The sequence below is a fragment of the Anser brachyrhynchus genome (assembly GCF_964034855.1).
Source record: "Anser brachyrhynchus genome assembly, chromosome: 1".
In the NCBI taxonomy this organism is placed as follows: Eukaryota; Metazoa; Chordata; class Aves; order Anseriformes; family Anatidae; genus Anser; species Anser brachyrhynchus.
Window position 1 is genome coordinate 41,764,583 of NC_137694.1, and position 22,816 is coordinate 41,787,398.

A 22,816-nucleotide genomic window follows, 5' to 3' on the forward strand; every position below is an offset into this window, starting at 1 on the left:
ATTTCACTAATGGCTGTGACAACTCTGTTTTGGAGCAGAATCTCTGAATTTGGCAAGAGAATGCTGGAGGGTCAGGAAAGTGCTTTTCACTTGTTCGCTGTGAAAAATCTTCTGAAATTTGAACAGGATGTGAGCGTTGGAAAGTCTCAGTTCACATAAACTTGCACTGAACATGCTCCAGCCCTTGGGCTTGGTTTTCCCAGCAATCAGACATCGCTGTGATACCAGCCACAGGCACTGAGAAAATAAAATCTCTGCCATGAGCAACAGAATCTCTTCCATTCAGGCTCTGAAACGATGAAGGGGTCTGGGGCTGTAGTTTAGAGCAGTGCTGAGGAGGGAAACCAGGGGAGAGCCGAGGCTGGGAGAAAGCTAGGGCAAAATTGTTGAGTAAGTGAGAAAAGGAACAGGCAGGGCCTGGAAAGCTGGATGAGAAGACAGAGGGTGTGCCACAGGTGAGAACTGGGATATTATGTTGATCTTAGCCCTTTACGATAGTGCCGTGCCTGATGCGGGAAAGGAAGCAGTCAAAACTAAGCTTTGAGAAACCAGATTTGGTAGAATAAACCTCCTGAGAGCCTGTGATGTTTGGGCAAGTTAAAACATTGCTGGGAGTCCTTTTTATTGCATGAGAGGCTGATCTATGGAAACAACAAGAGTGGCTGAGGTGAGAGCAGCTGGGGGACATTACCTGTGGCTTCCTGTGGTGCTTGCCCACTGTCACCCAAGATCCAAGTCCTCTTGGTACCACAGGACTTGAAAGCCTTCCACTTTGCTGAACTGGCAGAGCTGTTCCGGGAAGAGCCTTCGTCGCATGGTCATCTGCTCCTCGGGGTCGCCTCTCCCCAGCGGTGCCACCTGCTGCCCCTCCCTGCACAGGCAGAGAAGTTTCTCTGCTCAGCTGATAAGAAACTTCCACAATCAAAAGAAAAGGACCGCTATATTTCTATCAACATCTGATTGAAGCCCTTGCTAGAATTTATAGGATTTTTTCTTAGTCATGTTGCTTTAAAAATTGATGAGTGAAAAGTCTGAAAATCGTAGGAAAATGTAAACAAACTTCATTGTACAGATAATTTTTCAGTGGCTTCAGGCACAGAGTCCTGACAGTGATTCCTTATTAAATATGAATCTAGTTCACCCAGCTGTTTCTATATTAACATGCTAAATAATCCAGTGCTTCATTAAGTTTGGTCACACATCCATAGAGCTCAAAACACCATAAAACTTTTCCCCTTTGTGTAGTAATTGCCTTCACTTGTGAATGGTCAGCACATCCGGCTATAGAGACTAGCCTCTAATGACCAATATTGATAGCAAAGCACATTCAAGCTTTCTTTACGACCTTACTGTATTATAAAGGGTTTTTATTTTCCCCTCAGAAAAGGTATCTATTGATTTTACACAGCAGTGTATTTTGACTGTTGCATTTAATTTTGTGACTGAGTCATGAATAATTTGCCTTTCAGTTAACCTCATTCACTGTGTGAGTATTGCAAACATTTTCTTTTGTAAACTGTGCATTTGCGAGAGGATCTTGAGGCCCCTATTGGGATTCATTTGGAGCTGTATGTAGAGACTAGTGATTCAGAAGAGTGTAAAAATAGGGTAGTTTGAAGAGCTCTCACTGCATAAAACACCACTGGGATTACATCTTGTAAGCAAAAGGGAGGAGTTGCAGAAAAATAAAAACTCCCTCATGGCTATTTAAATCACTGTTTTTGACCTATTCTTGCTTTGTTCCCTGAATGCCCTTTTCTACTGTCTGGTGCCTAACACTTGTTGAAGAGTGAGTGGGATTCCCTTTTCTTATTGTTTTGCATTTTTCTTATTCCTCTGCTCTTTACATACAGTCCAGTCACTTGGATGTTCAGAGGCCTCACCTCCATTTCTGGACTTGCTGAAGATCCTCTACCTGCTAGAGGAGAAGAGAATCAGGCTTCTTGCTGTCTTGCAGTTTTCTGGTTATTGGCAGAAATTCAGAACGCAGTCACAGTGTGTCTCAGCTTAATTCAGAAGTATGGAAGAGCTACAAGGATGAACAGCTGCGTTGGAAGAAGGGCAGTAACATGTTTTAGATGTCAAATCGATGGAAGAATGTAGTGCTTTCTCAAACAGTTCATCTCAGGCAGCCATTCTCCAGGCAATTTGAGCTTTCTCTCTGTCTACCCCCCACCCACTCACCTCCCACAAACAAAAAACAACTAATAATCCATTTGAGAAAGAAAGAGTTTTTGTTTGTTTGTTTCCCACATTGTTGATAAACATCTGCAGGGGTGGTTTCTCAGATAGTGCACCAGTTGGTGTATTAGATCTAAGCCACTGGAAGAGGAGAATTTCCTCAGAGCACAGCACCTGCAGAAATTTCTTATTCTTTAGATTTACTGTTTAAGGAGGAACACAGTTATTTTCCTCATGCCTTTTCACCCTTGCCTTTTGTGGCATTGGCTCAGACCTTGTTGATTTTTGCTAACAGACTATAAAAATAATATATCTATATATATTAAGTAGATGACATATTGGTGGTAATTCCTTTTCTGGCTTCAATTGCCAATATTTTAAAATAATAATTAAAGCATGTTCAGTGCCAGGCTACTCATGATGTGAGAGTTTGAAAGAGTGAAATTTGAAAAGATGATGAACATGGTCGGAAAAACTCTGGACAGTCTTTCTCAAGAGGGCAGGGCAGCATGTAAAAATGTTTGAAAAATAACCCAAAAGAAGTGAGACAAAATGTGAATGAGATTTGGCAGATCAGCTGACAAGATTAATGTGCTAAAAGATACATGGTAATTATTCCTGTGAGGAAAAAAAATGTAAGTAGAAGACTCTTAGCTAGAAATATATTATACATTTAAGTCCCAAAACAAAATAGGTATGCACTAGCTTCCTTCCAATCTCAACAGGGAACAAGAGGAGGACTTCTTGGACTTGTGTAGGAAATAAGATGTAAACCATTTGGAGTTTTCTTATATTTATCATAGTTGCCCTGAAAACTGCCTTTTAAGCTGGCCAAATAAGCTATAGGGTCTTCGTCAAGCCTGCATGACTTGAGCGTTAAAACATGTCAAGTATGATGCCTAAAGTAAACCTGATGTTCCCGGTGCTGCAGACGTGTGGTGAGTGTTGTCTGCTAAAGTGACCTGTGTTACTTCACCGTGCATGTCCAAGTGGTGCTGCAAACCCTGTTCCAATGACCGGACTCCGTACGCCTACATCATGCTGCACTTTGCTGTATGGTTTAATAATTAAATACACAAGCACAAACACACCACAGCTGGAGACTAGGGTTTATTCCATTAGGGGCAGGACATGTATACAGCATATTTCCAGGGAAATATGTTTTACCTGAGTGTGCCTCCACTCGCAATTGTAGACATGTCTGCTGTTCTCCTGAATATTTATTTTTTTTTTCTGTCCTTCTGCAATGCCTTATCTTGTAACTAGGTCTTATATTGTCAAAAGCAAGAAATGACTCTTATTCCCTATTTATATAGCTGCATGGAGGATCCCAGAATATTCTAGGGCTCCTTGATGCTTTAGTAGTTTAATTAATAACACGTATAGTACTTTGTTTAGCTGTTTCCAAAATACTTTAGAATCTTTGGGATGGGGGATGCTATAGCTTAATCTAAATCATTACATCTGCTGCTGTTTCTGAAGTGCATTTCAGGGCTGTTTGAAGTTGAAATCCTCTAGTTGTTTCTCATCATTCTCATCAGAGTGCTGCACTGGCTCTAGGAGCCATTTGGGAAACGTAACAGGTGCCAAAAGGAAAGGACTTGCTGGTGTAACTGCAGGGATTGGGTAGGATACTAAGGGGCAGAGGTAATTTTTTGTGTAAATTTCAGGCGTCAGAAGAGCATTAAGTTTCATTAACTTTTTTCCTTCTTGCTGAGCTAAGAGGCTTTGGACTGTACCATGTTCTTGCAGGAAATACAGTACTGAGATTTCATCTTCATCAGCTCCTTGGAAATCTTGATCAACAGTGCAGTATGATGAGAAAGGAATTTGAGTATCATGTCAGACTGTGTACTCTGGCAGTGTAGGCGTAACATATTTAGCACATTTTTTTTTTTTTCCTGCCACTTTCTTTATTTTTGCTGTGATTCTAGTATAGGTTTCAGATATTTTACTTTGGAAATAGGATGCTGCTTTTTCCTGAATGTTATGAGCTTTCCCTGGATATTGTTTGCCATTTAGGCTCCCTCCCCAGCACCAGTCCTTATTCTCTCAGCCTTGCCTCAAGGCATACAATGGGAATTGCCCATAATGGAATATAAGCTTACAAGCTCCTCACAATAGAGCCTTCATTAGCCTTCAACTCCCATTCAGTTAAAATGAATGCCATGCCTCCATGATAAAGGGAAAGCATGGAAGAACTGGGTATGTTCAGGTGGTTTCCAAGTAGAGGACATGGGGTCTGTCCCTAAACTCAAGGTGGTATGCTGCCAATGCTAAGTGCTGTGATGGAAAGGGTTCAGGGTAGTGTCATGCCAGTGGCTGCTTAGGGAGCCATATCGTTCAGCTGTGCGAGGAACCTCTTCCAGCTGGGAGGTGACTGATGCAGTGCGAGGGCTTTAGGGGAAAAAGCCCAGTTCAATGAGAGGAAGAATGGACTAAAAGTATATACAACACATTGTTAGTTTGCTCCAACCAACATCTGGCCTGCTTTGAGAGGGGTTTGAACACTGCCATTGGATTAAAACAAGAATAATTTTTTTCATCAAAAACACATTCCTGGCATAGTGGCCTTGCTTCCTCCCCTTGGTCTGATTTGTTTTCTTAGTAAATTATGAAACTGGTGATGTGGGTGGGACAGAGGCAATAGCAGAATAATTAAGATTTGTGGTTTTACTTTTCCCTGGTTCACTTCTGTCTCACTGTTGTTTTTCTTGCATGTGTGTATGCATGCTATTTTTGAATTTTTCTGCTTTGGTTAATGCATTTTGGAAAGTATTTTTTGTCTAATTTGACAGTTATTTTAGTGTTGTAGTTTCAAGAATTTAACTTAAGTTAGTTTTATCAGTATAAGGTATTTGTGGTATTTCTAGAGCAGAATTTCAGCTCAACCTTTGCTGTAGTACTTTGAATTTCCATGATATTGCAAGAGAATAAAAGCAGTGTGTTCACCTATTATTTGTGCAGCAGGTATTTCCTCATACCCAATAAAAACAAAATTATCTTTTTTCTATATCTGGTAATGCCATAATATTTTGGGCCTGTAAAGCACCATGCCCTGTCTGCTTTGGTAGCGAGTTAAAACAGGTAGATCTGTCTGTGCCTAGGTTCAAAGACTGAGGTGGGTGTTGTTTAGGTGATAGATCAGCATTGATTGTTTTTTTCCCAGGTTTTGACAGGATTTTTCCAAGGAGGCATTTCACAATGTTTATGCTTCTCCTTCACTCTTTCCACAAGTATACCTTACTTGTTTGTTTCATTATCAACATTAATATTTTGTGTTTGTTTTGGTTTTCATCTCCTTGTCTGCAGCACTTCCGTCATGGAGTTGGAAACATTCCTCATTTCATAATATCGTGTTACTTGCATAACCAGTGTAAAAGCCCATATATGTGGGAATGTAGAATTGAACTCTTGTATGCTATATAATTGTCAGTGGATGTTGCATTCCAAGGTATTAAGAATTAAGTTTCAGTCTACCATTGATGGTGATTTCTAGCATAGGGAAAGATTAATTTAAAATTAATTTATAAAAGATCACTGGCTGGCAGAACAGTGTCGTATACATCTGCAAGGTCTTGCTGTTTTTCATATTATCAAACAGAATAGCATCAAAATAACAAGCAGTACAGAAAAGACAAAATAGACTGGGGTCTGCCTCTACCTACTGGTAAAATATCTTTTCCTGTTAGCTGAGTAGGTTGTAAGAAATTTCATGTTTACTATAAGTCAGTAAAGGTTTTGAAATAAAAAAAAAATATATATTTAAAAGCTTAACTGATAACACTAGTGTTTCTTCATGTGTTGCTGTTGAAAATGTAGCACAACAACACTGCTGAATTTCTGTTATAAGCAAACTTGAAATGTGTTTCTTATTATATACACTTTATATACACTCTTCAGAATCAAAGAAAAACCTGTTTATTTACAGTGGTCCTCTCATGGTGAACGGTTGATTTTCTGCTTCACATTCAAAAGGCAGGAGCTGGGAAAATAGTTCTGACCTGGTTTGGGGCAATTTTTCCTTTCTCTGGCTGTTCTGCATTCATATCAACATTTTCTGATCAGAGAAGCAGGTGCTCTGCTAAATTATAACACCATCTTTAATGAGATTCTGGCTTACAGACTGTCCTGGGAGGCTTGTGGATGGATCTATTCATATGCTATTTAGGTACTTTTATTAATCCTTTAGCCTTGTGGAACAAAGTTGATTATCTCATTTTACACTTGAGTTTTGTTCGATGCAAAGAGGAATATTAGGTATCATAAATAAAATAGATTGTTTCATAGGATGTCATGGGTTATACTCCACATTGTTTAAGTTATAATGGGAAATATACGCTGTTGGCTAAAGGCACCTGTTTAGAATGTGCTATGGCTCTGAGTTGGCTGTGGATGCCACATATTTTATTTACATAAAGTTTCTCTTGAAAGAGGTTCTTAGAGTTAATAATGTTTTATAGCCTACATACAGTTCCATCCGTGGCTTTGAAGTGCAAAATGATTCAACCAAAAGTGCTCTTGAAGCAAGAGTGAACAAGGGTGTGGAGGCAGTCAGGAGAATGAGAGTCTGGCCGTGAGTGGAGTCATTGCTGCTCAGAGGACTCCATTGTTTTGGAAAGGAAATTGAGGGTAGGAAAAGGCTACAGCTGCACTTCAACAAACCTCTGCAAATGTCAGTAATTTACCTCTTTAGTATGTCTTGGGATAATAACACCTTTCTTTCCTACAACCTGAAACACTTCATTTGTCAGTGTGAGTGGATGTCAACATACATCTCCTTGGCTGTGAGCAGTCTAATATAGTTCTTACTCCATGTGAAATGTTTTGCCATTGAAAATATATACAGAGGCCAGATTTTACCAAATAAACATTTCCATCTGCCAAAAATCCAAGCCAAGAAAGTCAACCACTCCCACGAAGATGCCACTTAATAGTGGCTTTTATTACAGTTTTCACTCTCATTTAGGCATTTGAGTGATTCTTTCAAGAATCAACCACAAGTCGTATGCTGTTTCCTTCTACACGGTGTAACAAACACATACACAGCAAGAACCTAGCAGTTCCAGTTTGTCTACAAAGCTAGTGTTTTTTACATATTCATAACTGTTTTGCCTTCTGTAAATAAAATGTGTTTGTAGGCCCAAACAAATGTCTTAGAAAACCAATCTAGGAACATTTCTTTCAGCAAATTATTGATTTGTTTGAAAAATGGGCATTGATATTTGAACTGGTGACAGGTAATTGTACTGATAATTCCCTTCCCTTTCTCTCAACAAAGATGTAAATAGAAATAAATCTTGCCAGCAGCTCTAGGTATTATGTATACTTTGTTTAAATTGAGCTGAAAATGCTGCATCAAAGTATGACCCTCTCCCTGAATATGTTCCCTCAGTGCAGACTCTGAAGAATGCATTATTGTGTCACCAAATGAGTAATGATATATAGCTTTAAGTCGGGCTTTGCATGATCCAGAGCAGCACTAATACCAGATAAGGTGGTTATTGCTCAGAGGTTGCCCTGGGGAGGACAGCTGGTCTAATAGGAGCACTGTGTCTGCTGGTGTGTGAGGTAGGGCTGTGGATCGTCAAAGCAGGTGTAACTGGGCATTGCTTGCAGCCAACTTACTCATGAGAACTGCTGTGAATGCTGTAGAGGCAGCTGGCACTAGCTGGAGCAGTTTTAAGGCTATATTAATTAATGCCAAAATATTGGCCTGATGCAGATTTGGCTGAGCAACAGGGGAGAATGCAAGCAATTTATTGTTGTATTCATCCATATGTCCTCCGTTTATGTCATATAAATGCATTAATGCTGCTTGACATGTTTATATTTTTGTATTGAAAGGATGCATAGCTCTACAGTAATTTACTGCTGTTACTTTATTTCTCATATTTAGTTTATTATTTCCATAGATGGAATAAATTTATCTTGATAGAAGCAATTCTATCTGTTGACAGTGTGCTATTTGACTTTTGCTGAAATGTGGTGTTTTGGCTGTAAGATTTAGTATCATCAGTGTTTCTCAAAAAGATGGTCTAAGTTTAATGCATGCCTATAACAAATTATACACAGAAAAGGAATAGCCTACTTGTGTTTGTCCAGAACTGAAAGAGTTGACCAAAAGTCTAAAAGGGAAATGGCAAACTAGGCCTTTCCAGTAAAATCTGGAAAGTTGAATAGGATATTTTTGTGTCCATAGCACATGTAACAACTTATTATTATCATCTAAGAATGGGAACTGGATCACTAAAATCATCTTATGTTTTATCTTATTAAGAGTAAGATTTTTTTTTTATGTCTGTTTTCAGAATATTTTTTTTAATCCTAAATTTTTAAATCATTTTAAGTATTGACTTCATCCTGCATACGTTTATTTATTTATTTATTTTAAAGAGTAATACACTAGTTAGAAACTCTCTGATGTTTAGTAAAGATGAGAGCATGCATTTTATCTTTGTTACCTTGTCTTCTTAATAGAACATGGTAATACCTGATGTGGTTATGTGGTTGGCAAAGAAGATGTGAACAGCTGCACACCTGAGGCCTCTGCTGGAATAACAAGGAGCTATTACCATCAGGAAAGGAGGGGGCTATTTAGGAAGTGAATTGTTAGGCATCTAGTTAGATATGTATGTTTTACCACTTCATTAATCATCATACCACCTCCTTCAGTGTGATAAGCCTCGAAACAGAGCTCTTGCCACAGTATAAAATCCTATTCTCAACAACTTTTCCTGTAATTTTATCCTTAGCTTTCAGTTCCTACTAAGGGTTGATACACTTATTCGAATGTGTGACCAGCTTGTATATATCAGTATATGAACTAGGCCTGGGATGCTTTTTGATTGTGCAGTTAGAAAAACAAAAACAGAACAGTGAGGTGTCAGAGGCAGTCATTGTGCCCCTCTCAGAATAGTTGTGTCTCTAAAATCTCCTGCTTTGCAAATTTGTGCTGTTTCTATTCAGGAACAATTTAAGAAAAAAAAAAAAGGAAAAAAAATTATACTGTTTTCAGTTTTGTTCAAGTAGAAATCAACATACAAATTCCTTCAGATTTCACCAAAAGCGAAACAGCCAGGATCTGCTGTGCACTTTTCCTTTCTATAGATCTCCCTATTCCACTTACAAATATTTTGCCAGATGTCTACAGATTCAACCACAGAGTCACTAATTTTACTCATGCAAAAAGTAGGAATTTAATTTAAATTAGTTTTCTACATTGTTTTTCTGGTCACTGAAAGACATCTTCAGAGATTAATTCTGCTTGTATCCTAATACAGTGAGTTAAACTGCCTACAATGTCCTGATCTCTGTGCCTTGCCTGCCCATGCACACCTCAGGCTAGATGCCTGCGTTTTGGATATCCTTTGATATATTCCATTGCAATTAGTTGATACGTACTGATTGATCTGAGCTACCCAGGTATGGGAGCAGTGGAGGGCACAAGAAGACTGAGCTAGGAATATGTGCTGCTGCTGGATGTAGCCCTGCTTTTCCAGAGTTCCCTTTCAGTGTGAAGACCTGTTGCTGTTGCTGACCTTCACCTCCTTTGTCATTAAGCTCCAGGATGAGTGTCTTGCATGAGGTGGGGCTGTGAAGTGACCTTACTTCCCCACCATGGTCAGTCCCTGCAGCTCCAGTGACCACCCTGAGTCACCCTGTGGCTTCATTGCCACCTCCAGAGCTCCCCTGCCCTGCTCCAGCTCTTACTGCACTTCTGGGGTGCTGGGCTTTGCCTGCCTTGAACTGATGGTGATGCCTGACCAAGATAACAATGTTAAGGAATTCCACCTAACTCCACATCAACAAGGATTAGGGCAGTACAAAGTTTTGAATGGCAGTAGTGAGGCAATAGATCCAATGTGGAAACAAATCAAGTTTTTAAGCATCTGTAAACAAGACAGTGCATCAGATACTCATTAGTACCATAAGCTTACAATAAGCTGTGATGAATACTTCCATTTGTGTAACAGTGCCAAAGGGAGATATGGTTTGTTTGTTTCTTTGTTTGTCTAGCTCCAGGCCCTGGCTCTTTCCCTAAATGCAAAAATCCTTCTGTTTATATGTTGCCTTCATGAGAGCTATTTCTGATTTCTTGTGGTACAGGTGAGAGTAGGCCAAAACCCATGTACTGAAGTACATGTCTCACTTGAACAGCTAGTAAAGATTTCAGATCTTAGGTTATTCCCAGCAGAAGGAAAACAAAAAAAATTGAAGAGGAAATTTTAATGCTATTTTCTATCTTACATGAACATGAGAAACCCTACTATCTTACAAGAGAAAAACTAATAATCCGGAGCAATATCCTTGCCCATATCTCTGTGTGTTTATTCTATTTTTCTGCACATTGATGTTATTCTGCTATTTTTGTTTTTCTTTAGTGTTTTTTTTTTCTGTTCCTTGGTTTTGTTTCTGCTTCTTTTAGTCAGCTCTTTTTAGTTCCTCTTTGTCCATCTCAATGAAAACAATCCTAATGTTCCGCCAAAATTATTTGAATTTCTGAGAGGCCTTGCAGTCTTTGCTTCATGCAAAACCATATGCTTAGCCATCTCTTAGAGATATACCTCATATTGGAATTCAGTTATATCTTAAATGATACACATCCCTCTTTCATAAGGAAAAAACAAACAAACAAACAAAAACAACAAACATTAAGGAAACCTTTGATACAGGGATTTTTGATGAAAGGATCTTCTTTCCTAATTATTTTCTTTCTTAATATTCAATAACTGTATATTTATAAATATGCATATAAGGCTATATAAAATACTCCCTGTTTGTGTTAAGATTTGTTATACTTCATAGATCAGTCCTACATGAAGCAGCAAACTGCTTTTTAAGGCATCTGTGAGAAGTAGCTGAACAAAATGTTTATTAGTAGGCATACATTACTGTATAAATGATAGAACAGTTCTACAGGAAGATGTTCTGAGATCAGCAGTGTTTCTTTGTTGTTTTGATTTGTTTTTATTTTGTTTTTTCCTTATTTCAGGTTAAAGGTAAGACCAAATACAAGTGCTGTCCTCACTGCAGTGCCACAGCTTCTGAAATTTCTCATCATGCAAGAGTACAATGAGAAGTGTTGCCTTTTGTTTGTTTGTTTGCTTGTTTCTTATCTCTTAGGTGCTTTCTATACCTATGTGCAGTTTATAGCTTTTGCCCTGAGCAGGTTGCTATATCTGCCGCCAGATAGTTTTATGACTGGAGGGTACTTTTTAAATATTTGTCCCTCAGATTACATGAACACATTAAAGGAACCAAGTGATAATGGTGAAGTGATAGCAAAAATAGTCTTTCATGCAAAAACAGGAGAATTGGTTCTCTCCAGGAGGAAGGCAGTTTACTCTTTCCAAAGGTGAATGAAGACTGTAAGATCAAGGGGTATCCTAAAGCTTGAAGACGATGGTATTAGAAAGGAGAAGAATTAGTAAAAGCTCGTGGATACAGAAGGACACAATGAGGGTAACTACTATTTTTGAAAGGTTGCTGAGGCTTTTTACGATGTGGTGCTCAAATGGACAGAGCACTTCCAGTCAGCTTGCTTGAAAGTACCCCCGAGGAGAGGTGAATGTCAAAGCCCTGCAGTCCCAGGCTCCCCCTGGACCACTTTGGGGTTTAACAGGCTGATCCCGTCATGAGGGGCATGTGGGCAGGTTCAGAGAGGGCTAGGCCGCGTTGTGCCTCATGGGCCATGTGACCACTTCATGGTCACAAACTGGCCATGCAAACTCAGTCCAAGAGCCAGCACCTTCCATCCAGGAATAGAGAAGAGCCCAAAATAGCTTCATAAATGCTTTCAAGGAACATTTACAACTTAGGCAGTGGGAGAAAGAAAACTGTTTGTTGCTTTAAGCCTTTGTTCTGCCTCCTGACTTTGAGTGAATTCATACATAACGTTTGTTTAGAAGTATTTGGGCTTCCCTGCAACTTAGATTCTAACAGCTTTCCACATAAAACACTTGCTTGTACCAAACTCAGATGGCCTAGTCAGTTTAATAAACCATGTAAGAAACTGGGCAGGGCATAACTAGTCTGAGATGCTGGCACTGCATGTTCCTGTGAAGGGCACAGCACAGGAGTTGCAGAAGTGTCTTCAGGATGCATCTGTGGCAGGGCTTGGCCAGCAAAATCCATGCCCTAGTTTTGGTGAGAAGTAATTGCACATAAAAATATATGTATATATATCCTTAAATGATTCTGATGAATGCCACCGTACTTTTCCAAGTTTTGTCAAGTGTTTCACATTTTCTATTATTATTATTTTTTTATTTAACTTCTCAGCAAAAAGATCATCCTGCTTATCCTGTACAGCAGAGAACCAAATATCAACAAGGTCCTGCCTAAATGTCACCCACCAACATGTAGAGAGATTCCAGCATAGCTTCTTTCATGCCTAGCAGCAGTAGGTTAGCTGTGCACACAACAGAGAACCTCTAATGTTGTGCTCCAGCATCACACCTTCTCTGATTTTTGTAATCTCCCTGCATGTGGGCTTGCTATGCATTGTGCTGTTAGATTCATTATGAACTCTGTTTATATAGTGTGTATGCAATGATTGCAGTATATACAGTTAAAACAATCAGATGAAAACCAATCTATCTGTGAATTTAAGAAATTTTCTCAATTTTTGGCTTTCATCAAGTTGACAACACACAGTTGTATGTGTATGCTGTCATAATGAAATGTGTCCTTTGCTTCATATCAGATAAATTTGGAGGAGCTTTTTATTCTGCAGACAGTTTTTTGGTTGAACTTCATTGCAAAGTTGTTTGTGCAGTATTGTCATGTCCCCTTCTATCACTGTGGTTCTAGTGTGATTGGAATTTGAAGTATGTTACCACAATTAATTGAAATATCCTGTTCTTAAGATAATTGTTTACAGGACTGTGTTGTATCACTAAGTATGATTGTGAACATTTTAAATACCATTTTTAGGATGTAATATTTTATAATGGCTTACATGACAAGACCCTTTACTATCCATATACTATACTCTGTATCTTACTGCAGTATTTTCAGACATTTTACAGTGTTCCTTGGGGATCCAAATCCTGCAAGTTTGTTTTACTTACTGTTTGACATGTACCAAAGTCACGTAGTCCTGCACTCTTGTATAAATAGCTGTTTTTAAGAAAATATTTCTGTGGATTTAACCCAGTTGAAGAAAGGCAGTACATTCATCTACACAATACACAGAAAAATCATATTTTGGGAGAGACTCACTTAAATCTCTCTAGCTGAGTTGGGATTGGTTTACTATAAAACCACAGACTAGAGAAGCAATTTGCCCACTTTAATTCTTTTAGTGTTTGGAACATCTTTTTCAGTCAAAGAGACACAGATGAAACTTAAGTGCTTCAGCAGATTCTAGATCAGAGCTTGAGATTTAAGAGTTTTACTGCTGTGACTCAGGAATAATTATTAGACAGATAATATCAATACCATTGTAACCTGTAACAAGATAATGACAGTAACATAAAATGAAACAGTAATGTAAGTATGGGATTTTATTGCTGATAGTGAAGTAACATGAACCTGCCTAAGGAAGCTGAGAGCAAAGCCATCTGGTGTAATGTTTGAGAAATCTTTCTGTGGGACTGCACAACTCAAGATGTACATCAGTTTATAATAAATTCAAAGTTCACTTCCCTCTCTAATGTGTGGTTCCCAAATGTATAAGTTTGTAAAATAAAATAAATAAATAATAATTTCAAAAAAAAAAAACACACTAAAAATACATTAGGGTTCTAAATTGTTTTCAGGAAGTTCCTCCAAAGCATTTCTCCTTATATTTCCATATTTGTATCAGAAATGAGAGACATTCAGCAGGTCATGCTAAACAAGATAAATTTTTGTTACCAGTGGTTTTCAAGAACAACTGTGAGAATTGAAGGAAAATTTTGTTTTAAAGACTATTCAGTTCCATACTTATTTTATGCACTAAATAATGTAGTAAACAGTTGAACTTTTAACAAAGGGTGTCCTTTGCACAGTAATTTCTGAAATATGAGATCTCCCCACCTCCTCCAAAAAATTTATGTTCCTATGACCCACCTCACTTGCATTTTAGGTGCCTATATCCATCATTCTCATCCTCAAAACTCCCACTCAGCAGCTGCCTGTTTTGGCAACACTTGCAGTCCATCCATAGCCATCCCAGGTTTTTACATTAAGGATCTGTACAGACTTGAAATTGTACTTCTGAGAATGCTCACAATCTGCATTGGCTTAACAGAGTCAAGCACCTTACCAGCAAAGTTTATTTAAAGGGCAGGTGAAATAAGCACCTGCCTACTGTAACAAATGGTTAGAGTTGGCAAAAAAAATAAGACAGTGTGCCAGAATTAAATATTCATTGTTCATTAACTGTTTATTTTTTAAAAATAATAAAAAATAAAAAAAATGCACACACACACACAAAAAGCAAGAATGATTAAATTATTTTTTATATTAATTTATTAGGGAGTTGGAATGTTAATGGCAAGGTCAGCAAAATCAGTTTTGCTTATCCTATACCAGTAGATTAAATACAGAGCTGTCCACAGAAGTCCTCAAAGTGATACTCTGCATGCCCTGTGCAGCTGTGTAGGCTCTCCTGCAGTGCCAACCTCCTCACAGACAGAGCTACCTTGGGAGCTACTAGTGCTGATAGTGCCATCCTGCACTATTACATCCAAGAAAAATACTCAGCATTTCTTGGGAAGGGACAAAAGTTGGTAGGCTACTAGCTTAGGCAGTCCTTTGGGAGAAGACCTGATGCTCCTTTCACCAAGGATCATTTCTGTTTCTCACATTAGTGAGACAAAATACAGAAGGGATCTTGTAAGAAAAGGCTGGAACACAATCTCTTTTCTCCAAAATGAATGCTGTAATCTCTAGCCAGCAGAGTTATTTGTTTGTGTTTTCATAGAGTCCCTTTCTTCTTCATCCTCTGCTTCCTGCTCACAGCTTCCCAAGTCTTGAATTATTTTCTGCATAGTGGTGTGGCTGCAATGTGAATATCCCTTCCCTAATCCCTTACAGAAGCCTTTAGTCCCAGGGTACCATTGTGTGGGAGGTAGAAGATATGTATTTAATTAAATTTAAAGGCAGTGACCCTTTAAAGTGAGCCAGTCAAGCCCTATCCTTCATTTCTAGTCTGTTATCCAAGAGTCAAGGGTATCACTTGAGTGTATATTTTAAAGAGAAACATGGGGCAGTGAGTGAAGAGTTGCAGATGTGGAGCACAGTCCCTTGAGGATGATGGTAGTTAGTGTCCTGTGTAAGGCCAGTCACGAGGACCTGGAGAACAGACCTCAAACTCAAAAATACCGGCTATTTTGTGGTATAGGAGATATTGGCTTGGCTTTGAAGTTAAATAAAATAAAATAAAATAAAATAAAATAAAATAAAATAAAATAAAATAAAATAAAATAAAATAAAATAAATGTAGATCTAACTAACATTTGTAGTTACATCTCAGGTGTTGTCTATAGTAGGAGAAAAAAAAAAAGTCAGGTAATTGCTGAGTTTCAGATAGCTCTCTCAAGACCCTTGTCTTCTTCAGGTAATAGGCTCTTGCTATCCTTAAAATGTGGTAGACTAACAGACCATCTGATTTGCATTCAGTTATAAGACACTTGTGTGCCTGGAGTCAGCAATAACAAGTCCTAAAAATCCTGCCATTCAGTTTGTACATATGTGCAGATCTGGAAGGGTTTTTCAGCTTCAGTCTCACATCCTCTGGTCATTTCTCTTTGTGCCTTGAAATTCACATCATATCAATGAGATGTAACATTAAGAAACGAACAAACAAACAAACAAACAAAGTATTTTATTTGTAGAAGGAGTAATACAGACATCATAATTTGGATATTAGTTTGAAGCAATAGCATCCATTGCTTACCTAGAGTTGTTCAGATGAGAACTGTAAACCTTCCCTACCTCAAAGGGTGTTCATTTCTGCTAGGGTGGATCTTTACATAATATCTAAGCTTTGATCCTTCATAAATGGTTTTGAAATATGGCAGAAGATGTTACATATAAACTTCACACTATTATTCATTTTAACTATTATTCATTATTGAAACCTCCTTGGTCTCCAGACTTATATATCAGAGTGGTAATATTCAGCATATGAATGTGCTAGTTTATTCATTAAAAAAAAATACTTTAAGTGGTGCATTTATCTGTTGCTAGATTTATTTTTTATGTATTATATACATATATATATTTGTATCCTGAAGTTGCTATTTTAATACTGAGCTAAGAGATTAATTTAATACTGAGCTAAGAGGTATTTTTTTTTCATTGTCTTCAGAGGTAAACAGCAGGTGAAAAGAAAATCTTTTGAATCATGAATTGTTGATGTTGCTTTGGGGCGCAGTATAGTCCTATATGGTGTGTAAGCAGAACACCAAGAAGTGGGTATATGTTGGGAGATTTCTATGGGAGATTTCAAGTAGAACATAGAGGAAGAACAGTTACAAGGCCATAGAGACATCCCTTCTTGAGACACTGCCTTTTTCTATGTGATGTGCAGCCAGAGTTCTCACTAAAGGTGTTTAGGCAGACCTTCCCCTTTTATAAAAGAAAACAAGCGGGTTTACAGTGTTTTGATTAGGAGCCTAGACTCTTACTTTCCATAGGATGATCCTTCTAGATCTCATTGTGTTACAAAAGCTATATATGACACAGGGCTTTTGGTAAGAAATGAGGAAGAATATGACGTTGAATCAAACTTAGGATGAAAAGCCTTTTGTTGCAAAATCTATGATAATATTATTATATTCCCTTTGTTATTTAAGATTATTGTCTGGCAGAATTTACTTCATACCTAAAACATATTGTGCTGGATGATTGCTAATTTAAATATTATTATCATCAGAATGGGCAGACCTTTATTTTGGGCAATGCTTTCAATAGTGATTAAAGGGAAATAAATACTCTAGTGGTATTCCTATTGTATTGACCTGTATCCTTAATCTTTCAAGTCATAAAACACTGATTTATATTGCTTAAATTGAAGAAATATGCATGTAGTCTGTCATCTGTGTATTAATACTTTCATTTCTCTAAGTTTCAGCAAGGCAGAAAAAGGCAAAATGCTTGCATACTGACCATTACAACTCACACATCCACCAGAAAGACCTGTTTCAACAGAACTGAATGACAGTAAGAAGAGGCCCAGACCACTTATGCCTGAAGCCATTGACATAGTTAGATGATATTAATGTTGTATTACCTTTAGCACTTGCTAACTGTGCTGAATGTGTATAATGCATTTATTGCTATTAAAATTATGGAGTTAGTGAGAAGCAACAGTCAAAGACCAAAGAAAAGTTAAGCAGAAGTTAAAGTGTCTTGTTATGAAATATGCAGCTCAGAAAGCAGAGTTTATTTTGTTTATTTTGATTTGCAAAATCATTCTTCCACATGAGAGAAAACCAAACAATTCAAATTACTTTCTAAGCCTCAAAAAATACAAGCTGGATGGAGGCATTATATTTAAAATTAGTTGCAGTCTTACTTGCCACTGTTTTCTTGCAACAAAAGAGCAAAAGTATTTCTTCATATTTTTGCATTTTTATATATCAGAAATTTGCCTTCCCACACTTAAAAAGAAGTGCTGGAAAAAAGGGTTATTTTGATCCCTGGGCCAAGTTCTTTAATGCCAAATCGCAGCGTGGAAAGAATGTCTCCATCCAAGTTATAAATCCTTAAAATGAGTTTTGATGGAAAATCTGGAGGAGTTTCACTGTAGAATCTCCTCAGCTCCATGTGAGGAGCCCTGCTGCTGCTTCTCTAGGGCAGGTGCCCCCTGGCAATGCTCTGGTGGCTTATTGCTTTTGAACAGAAAAGAGCAAGGATGTTTTTATTTTGAAATTACTTTGTGATTTCCAGGCAGGTCTGAATATTTTTCTCTGCTCTTCTCTGTTGTCTTGATATTAGTGAGCCACAAAGGAAGCCTATGCAAATTCAGTTCATTTTTGCATTTACAGAAAACTTAACTTTTCTTTCTGTGGTTTTGTTTATTAAAGTGAGTGTAGGACTAGCCATGAAACTATCCTCGAAGTGACAAGATATGTATCAGACACAAGTCTGATGCAAGTTTAGAATAAACATTAAGTATCTCACTTGGGAATAGAATGAGGCTTCTGGTACAGAGAGCCATCCTTGCTAGCCTGGATAGCCAGAGAAGTAGAAATATGGCTTCCTCCTTTGCACAGGCAATGGTGCTCCTTCCCAGATCATCTGTTTCTTCCAAGGGATATCTTTTTGGCCAGGAACTGTCATAGACAGCTGTGGTTGAGAGCTTTGGACAGGCTCAGATAATGTGCAAGTGCATGTGCACATACAGGAGAAAGGAGTTTTAGTTCATTTATTTGTATTGGAGAAGGCTAGCAATGTCCTTCTTGGTCAAAATAATGTCTTCACGCTTCACCACTATCAAAACCAAAATATTTCCTCCTCTTATATTTGTTGCTTCTACAACATTACAACAACTTCCAGAAGCATCTCAGTGTATGTCCCGCTACACAGAACAGTCAGCTCCTCTTTCTATCACACCCTCCCTCTTTCCCCTCCCTTCTGGGACACACATGTGTCAGGAATGGTTGGCTTGTGGGGAAAAACAGTTTGGTACTAAGAAGCCAGTATCTCCAAGGTACACATTTTTGGGTTGGAGGGCGATTTGGATTAATTGAGGTTTTGTTGCATGGACTGAATGCTGGCTAGTGAATGGCGTGCATCCAGCATGCTCTCGAAGCGTACCTCACTTTTTTGATTCAAGTGAAGGCGATCTTGCTCCTGTGCTCTGAGAGCACAAAAGAAGTGGCAGGTCATTACCTTTAGAAGTGCACTCTGTATCTGAACTGACATGCTAAGACAGATTCACTTTCTGAGTGGTGTCTCTAGGCTTAACACTTAGGCCCAGTAGGGAATCCTGTTCATCTCTTTAATAAAATTAACTGAGATACTAGTTTGAATCAATGTCTTATGTAAAGGCATTATTGAATAATAGGTCCTGTATTTTGTTGTACTTTCACTAAAATGATGCCAAAATGTACTTTAAACTTGAAAAATATAGCTAAATTAGAGATACAGGTAAGTAAATGGAGTACTAATATAAAAAAGTCACTGTTTTGGAGGTTTGCTCTGCATGGCACTTAGCATCATCTCCTGTTAATTCAGGAAGCTCGAGGCCAGTATTAATAACTGTGGTGTTGTTGCTCTCTTAACAAGTCTCTCTTCCCCGCAGTACAAGTCTGCAGATGCCCAGCCGTCTGGCTGGGGCCTTTGCAGCTGCAGTGTGAATATCTGGCTCCTTCCTGTGGCACTTCATTGCTATTGCACAGGACTGAAGAGTAGCTGCAATAAACTAGTAAACTAGACGATGTGTTTAAATATGAAGCAAATTGGTATGCTTCTTTTCAAAGGATGAGCAGGTTATTTCATTCTATAAAGACTTAGGTTTTGTTTAATTTGCAATATACAAATCACTTAGCAAAACTTATGCACACTCAAATACGCACTCAAAGGGACTTATACTGTTAATTTTCATCTGGCGCAGACACATCACAAGCCTTGCTTCACTGTCATTGGTGAATATTGGCCTCAAAGACGTATTAATTCTGGGTTGGGATTTGGTAGAAATGTGAGGAAAGAGAGAACAGTAATCAGTGCAAATGTCATTTGGGTGATAAGATCACAAACTCTAAGTGAAACTTGGAAATATAAAACGGCCTCCCAATAGCTGAATAAATATTTAAAGATTGCCAGTGATTGTTGAACAGTATTCTTTCTATTCATTTTCTTTGCTGGGATTAGCAAAGTTTTATTTAATTTAATTGTATTTTTATATGAAGATTACTGAGTGGTGTTGATGGATATATGCTGCTATTTGCAACATAGAATTGTACTATAGGGATTCTGACATTTTAGTTAATTTCTATGTATTGCTCTGAATGGTTTCTATTCCTTAAATTGTAATTGTTCTCATTTGCTCACTGGGATTCAGAAACAGGGTTTCTGGAATGTCATTTAATACTCATTTCATTCTGTTAAATGAAATGCACTGGCTTCCACCTTGCCTATAAATTAAGTCATTCTAGTTTCATTTTCTGGCCATATATTTTTAATTGTGTAAATATTTTTCCTTGTCATGTAATTTGCTCAGTGTTACAGAAAATGCCACCCCCAGCCTCCCAGTTTTACTTTGAAGCACCTGAGTTGGAGTGTGTTTTCTATAGTAAGTTAAATCTTGACATAAATCAGATGCTTGATCTGTCTCTTATGGCAGTCTAATTGTGTGCCATTGTTTGCAAAGTTAGCCCTTTTCCTTGTTAATAGCAGGAATGAAACTAATAGATCAATCTTTTGCAGCCCAGGGAAATAACCTTCAGTAAGAAAACATTTAAAAGGTCAGATCCAGCTTTCCAGTTAAGTTTTCCTTAGTGAGGAGACGAAATGAAGGCATCTCTTTGCAAAGATTTCCTCACCCTCTTCTAACACTAGTCAGTGCATTGCCCAGCTTCTCTTTATAAATGCAAGCAGCTTTGGGGACACTCCAACACATGTTTTGTTACCCACAATTTATTGGCCAAGAATAGCTCTGTCTAAGTAGAGTTGTGGTCATGCCCTCTACTCTGGCTAGTCCCCTTCATCAGGGACTCTGGGACTGTTATGTAGGCCCAGCTGGGTATTCAACATCCAGTTTAGGCCACACACTGGAAAACAGCCCAGGAAATAAATATACAGTCTTTGCAGCCCATTTCGTAGCACACTGGAGAAGAGCAAAAACAAGGCATCAGTCTCTTCTTGTACAAGCATGACTTGAACAAGTGTCTGTGGGTGAAAAGCTCTAAGTGCGATCAACAATCAGTTTTCTCTGATGACCACATTTTAAGCAGAATAGATACATTACACTTGTAATTCACATAATACATTTATTAAGTTAACAATACCATATTTCCATTTTAGCTGACTGCTTAAGTTCTTATCTTGTATTCTACCTTATTCAGATTTATTTTTTTTAGAGAAAAAAAATAATAAAGATTATCAAATGTATGGATATAGTCTGAGAACAGAATAAAAGGCAGAATCCTGGTGTGTTAAGAAGTAGCATTGTATATTGCTGTGAACCATTGCAACCCAGGTATTCTGCAGCAGCTAGTAACATTCTTTGTAATAGCTAACTTTTCCTGCCATTTCTCCAGCTTTTGTTTGCTACAAGATAAAAGAATAAAAAATAACAAACTGTGGGAAGCTTGCTGATGCCAAAGACATCCATTTGGGAAATGGAGTTCTTAAAAAGCATCCCCTCCTCCAGAGATATAAGGCTGATATTGTGCACAGAAAAAAGCATCGATGGACTGCATTTCAATTCTTTTTTACTAATGAATGAGGATACAGTTGTCTTCTACATCATTTTGAAGGACAAATGCTGAGAAATGGATACTCTCTGTTGATTCCCAGATACCTAGGAAGGAACCGTTTTCCTATAGTGGACAAATATTTAAATATTGCTTCAAATATAACCTATCCTAAATGGCATGGAAATCTGTCATGAGGTCTTGGCATAACTCAGCTGGCTGCAACTGTTGTTCTTCCCAGCAGCAGTGGCACATAATTGAATGACAGTGGAGCACACTAAGTATGGAAAGCTGTCTTCTTGATAGCAACAGGAAACCATTCTCAGATCTGAAATTCTAGATTCTGTAGCAAGCAAATAAAAATATGCAGAAGGGTCCTGATTCTTGAAATATACATTTTCGCACCATGCCTATTTATAAAACAGCCTCATAAATAAATAATATATATATATATATAAGAAATTATTGCAACTCAGAATATCTGGGTTGTATTCCCAGCTCTGCTTGCCCTTGAGAGAGCCAAGTTCAATAAATAAATAAATAAATAAATAAATAATAATAAAAATAGCAGAAATCCACCAAGAAAGCCTTTATACCTCAGTTTCAGTTTCCCCACATCTTACAGAAAGTCTAGGGAATCTTAAATAATAGGGGTGATCTCATTTTTGTCTGGAAAGTATGTTGAGATGATTTTGGGGAAGATGCTTACAAGTGTCATGCATTATTATTGTGTTGGGCAGACTGTACTTATGAAATCCATTTGACATTTCCTTCTTAACATTGATTGTGGGTGGTAACTTTTCTGTATTAATTTTAAAGAGGATTCATTATAGTTCTGCCTGGTGTATAATTGTCTGCTTTATGATTAAAGAATCTTCTAAGAAAGTCAATAACTTTCCCCACTCTTTTTCACTCGATTAAACTAATGTAAACAGGTGTTTTGTTTTATTATCGATCCTGTCAAGTGGCTCTCCTGTGTTCATTACACCAGCGTATGAAGTATCGAGGTGAAGTTCATAACTATGTTTGGGTATTGGAGTTTATTTTCTGTACTTTCTGGAAGGTTAGTATGACATGCAGCTGAGGAATGCTAGGGGAAACCATTGTTAACACGAGCAGGCTGTGCCCAAGCTCAGATTGCCCCACTGAATTCTGCTTCGTGTTGCAAGTGGTTAAATCATCCAATACCAGGATGCGGCCTGGACCACACAAACATAGAATCGTCTCTCTTCTGTTATCACGACGTTGAGACTAGTCCTCTGCATTGCAGATAACGGCGA

At 38.0% G+C, this 22,816-nt stretch overlaps 1 protein-coding gene across 40 annotated transcripts in view; it reads left to right on the top strand.

Annotated features, from left to right (window-relative positions):
- The window catches only part of NAV3 (neuron navigator 3), a 555,833-nt gene that overhangs the window by 338,332 nt on the left and 194,685 nt on the right, over positions 1-22,816 (top strand). The window lies entirely within an intron of this gene.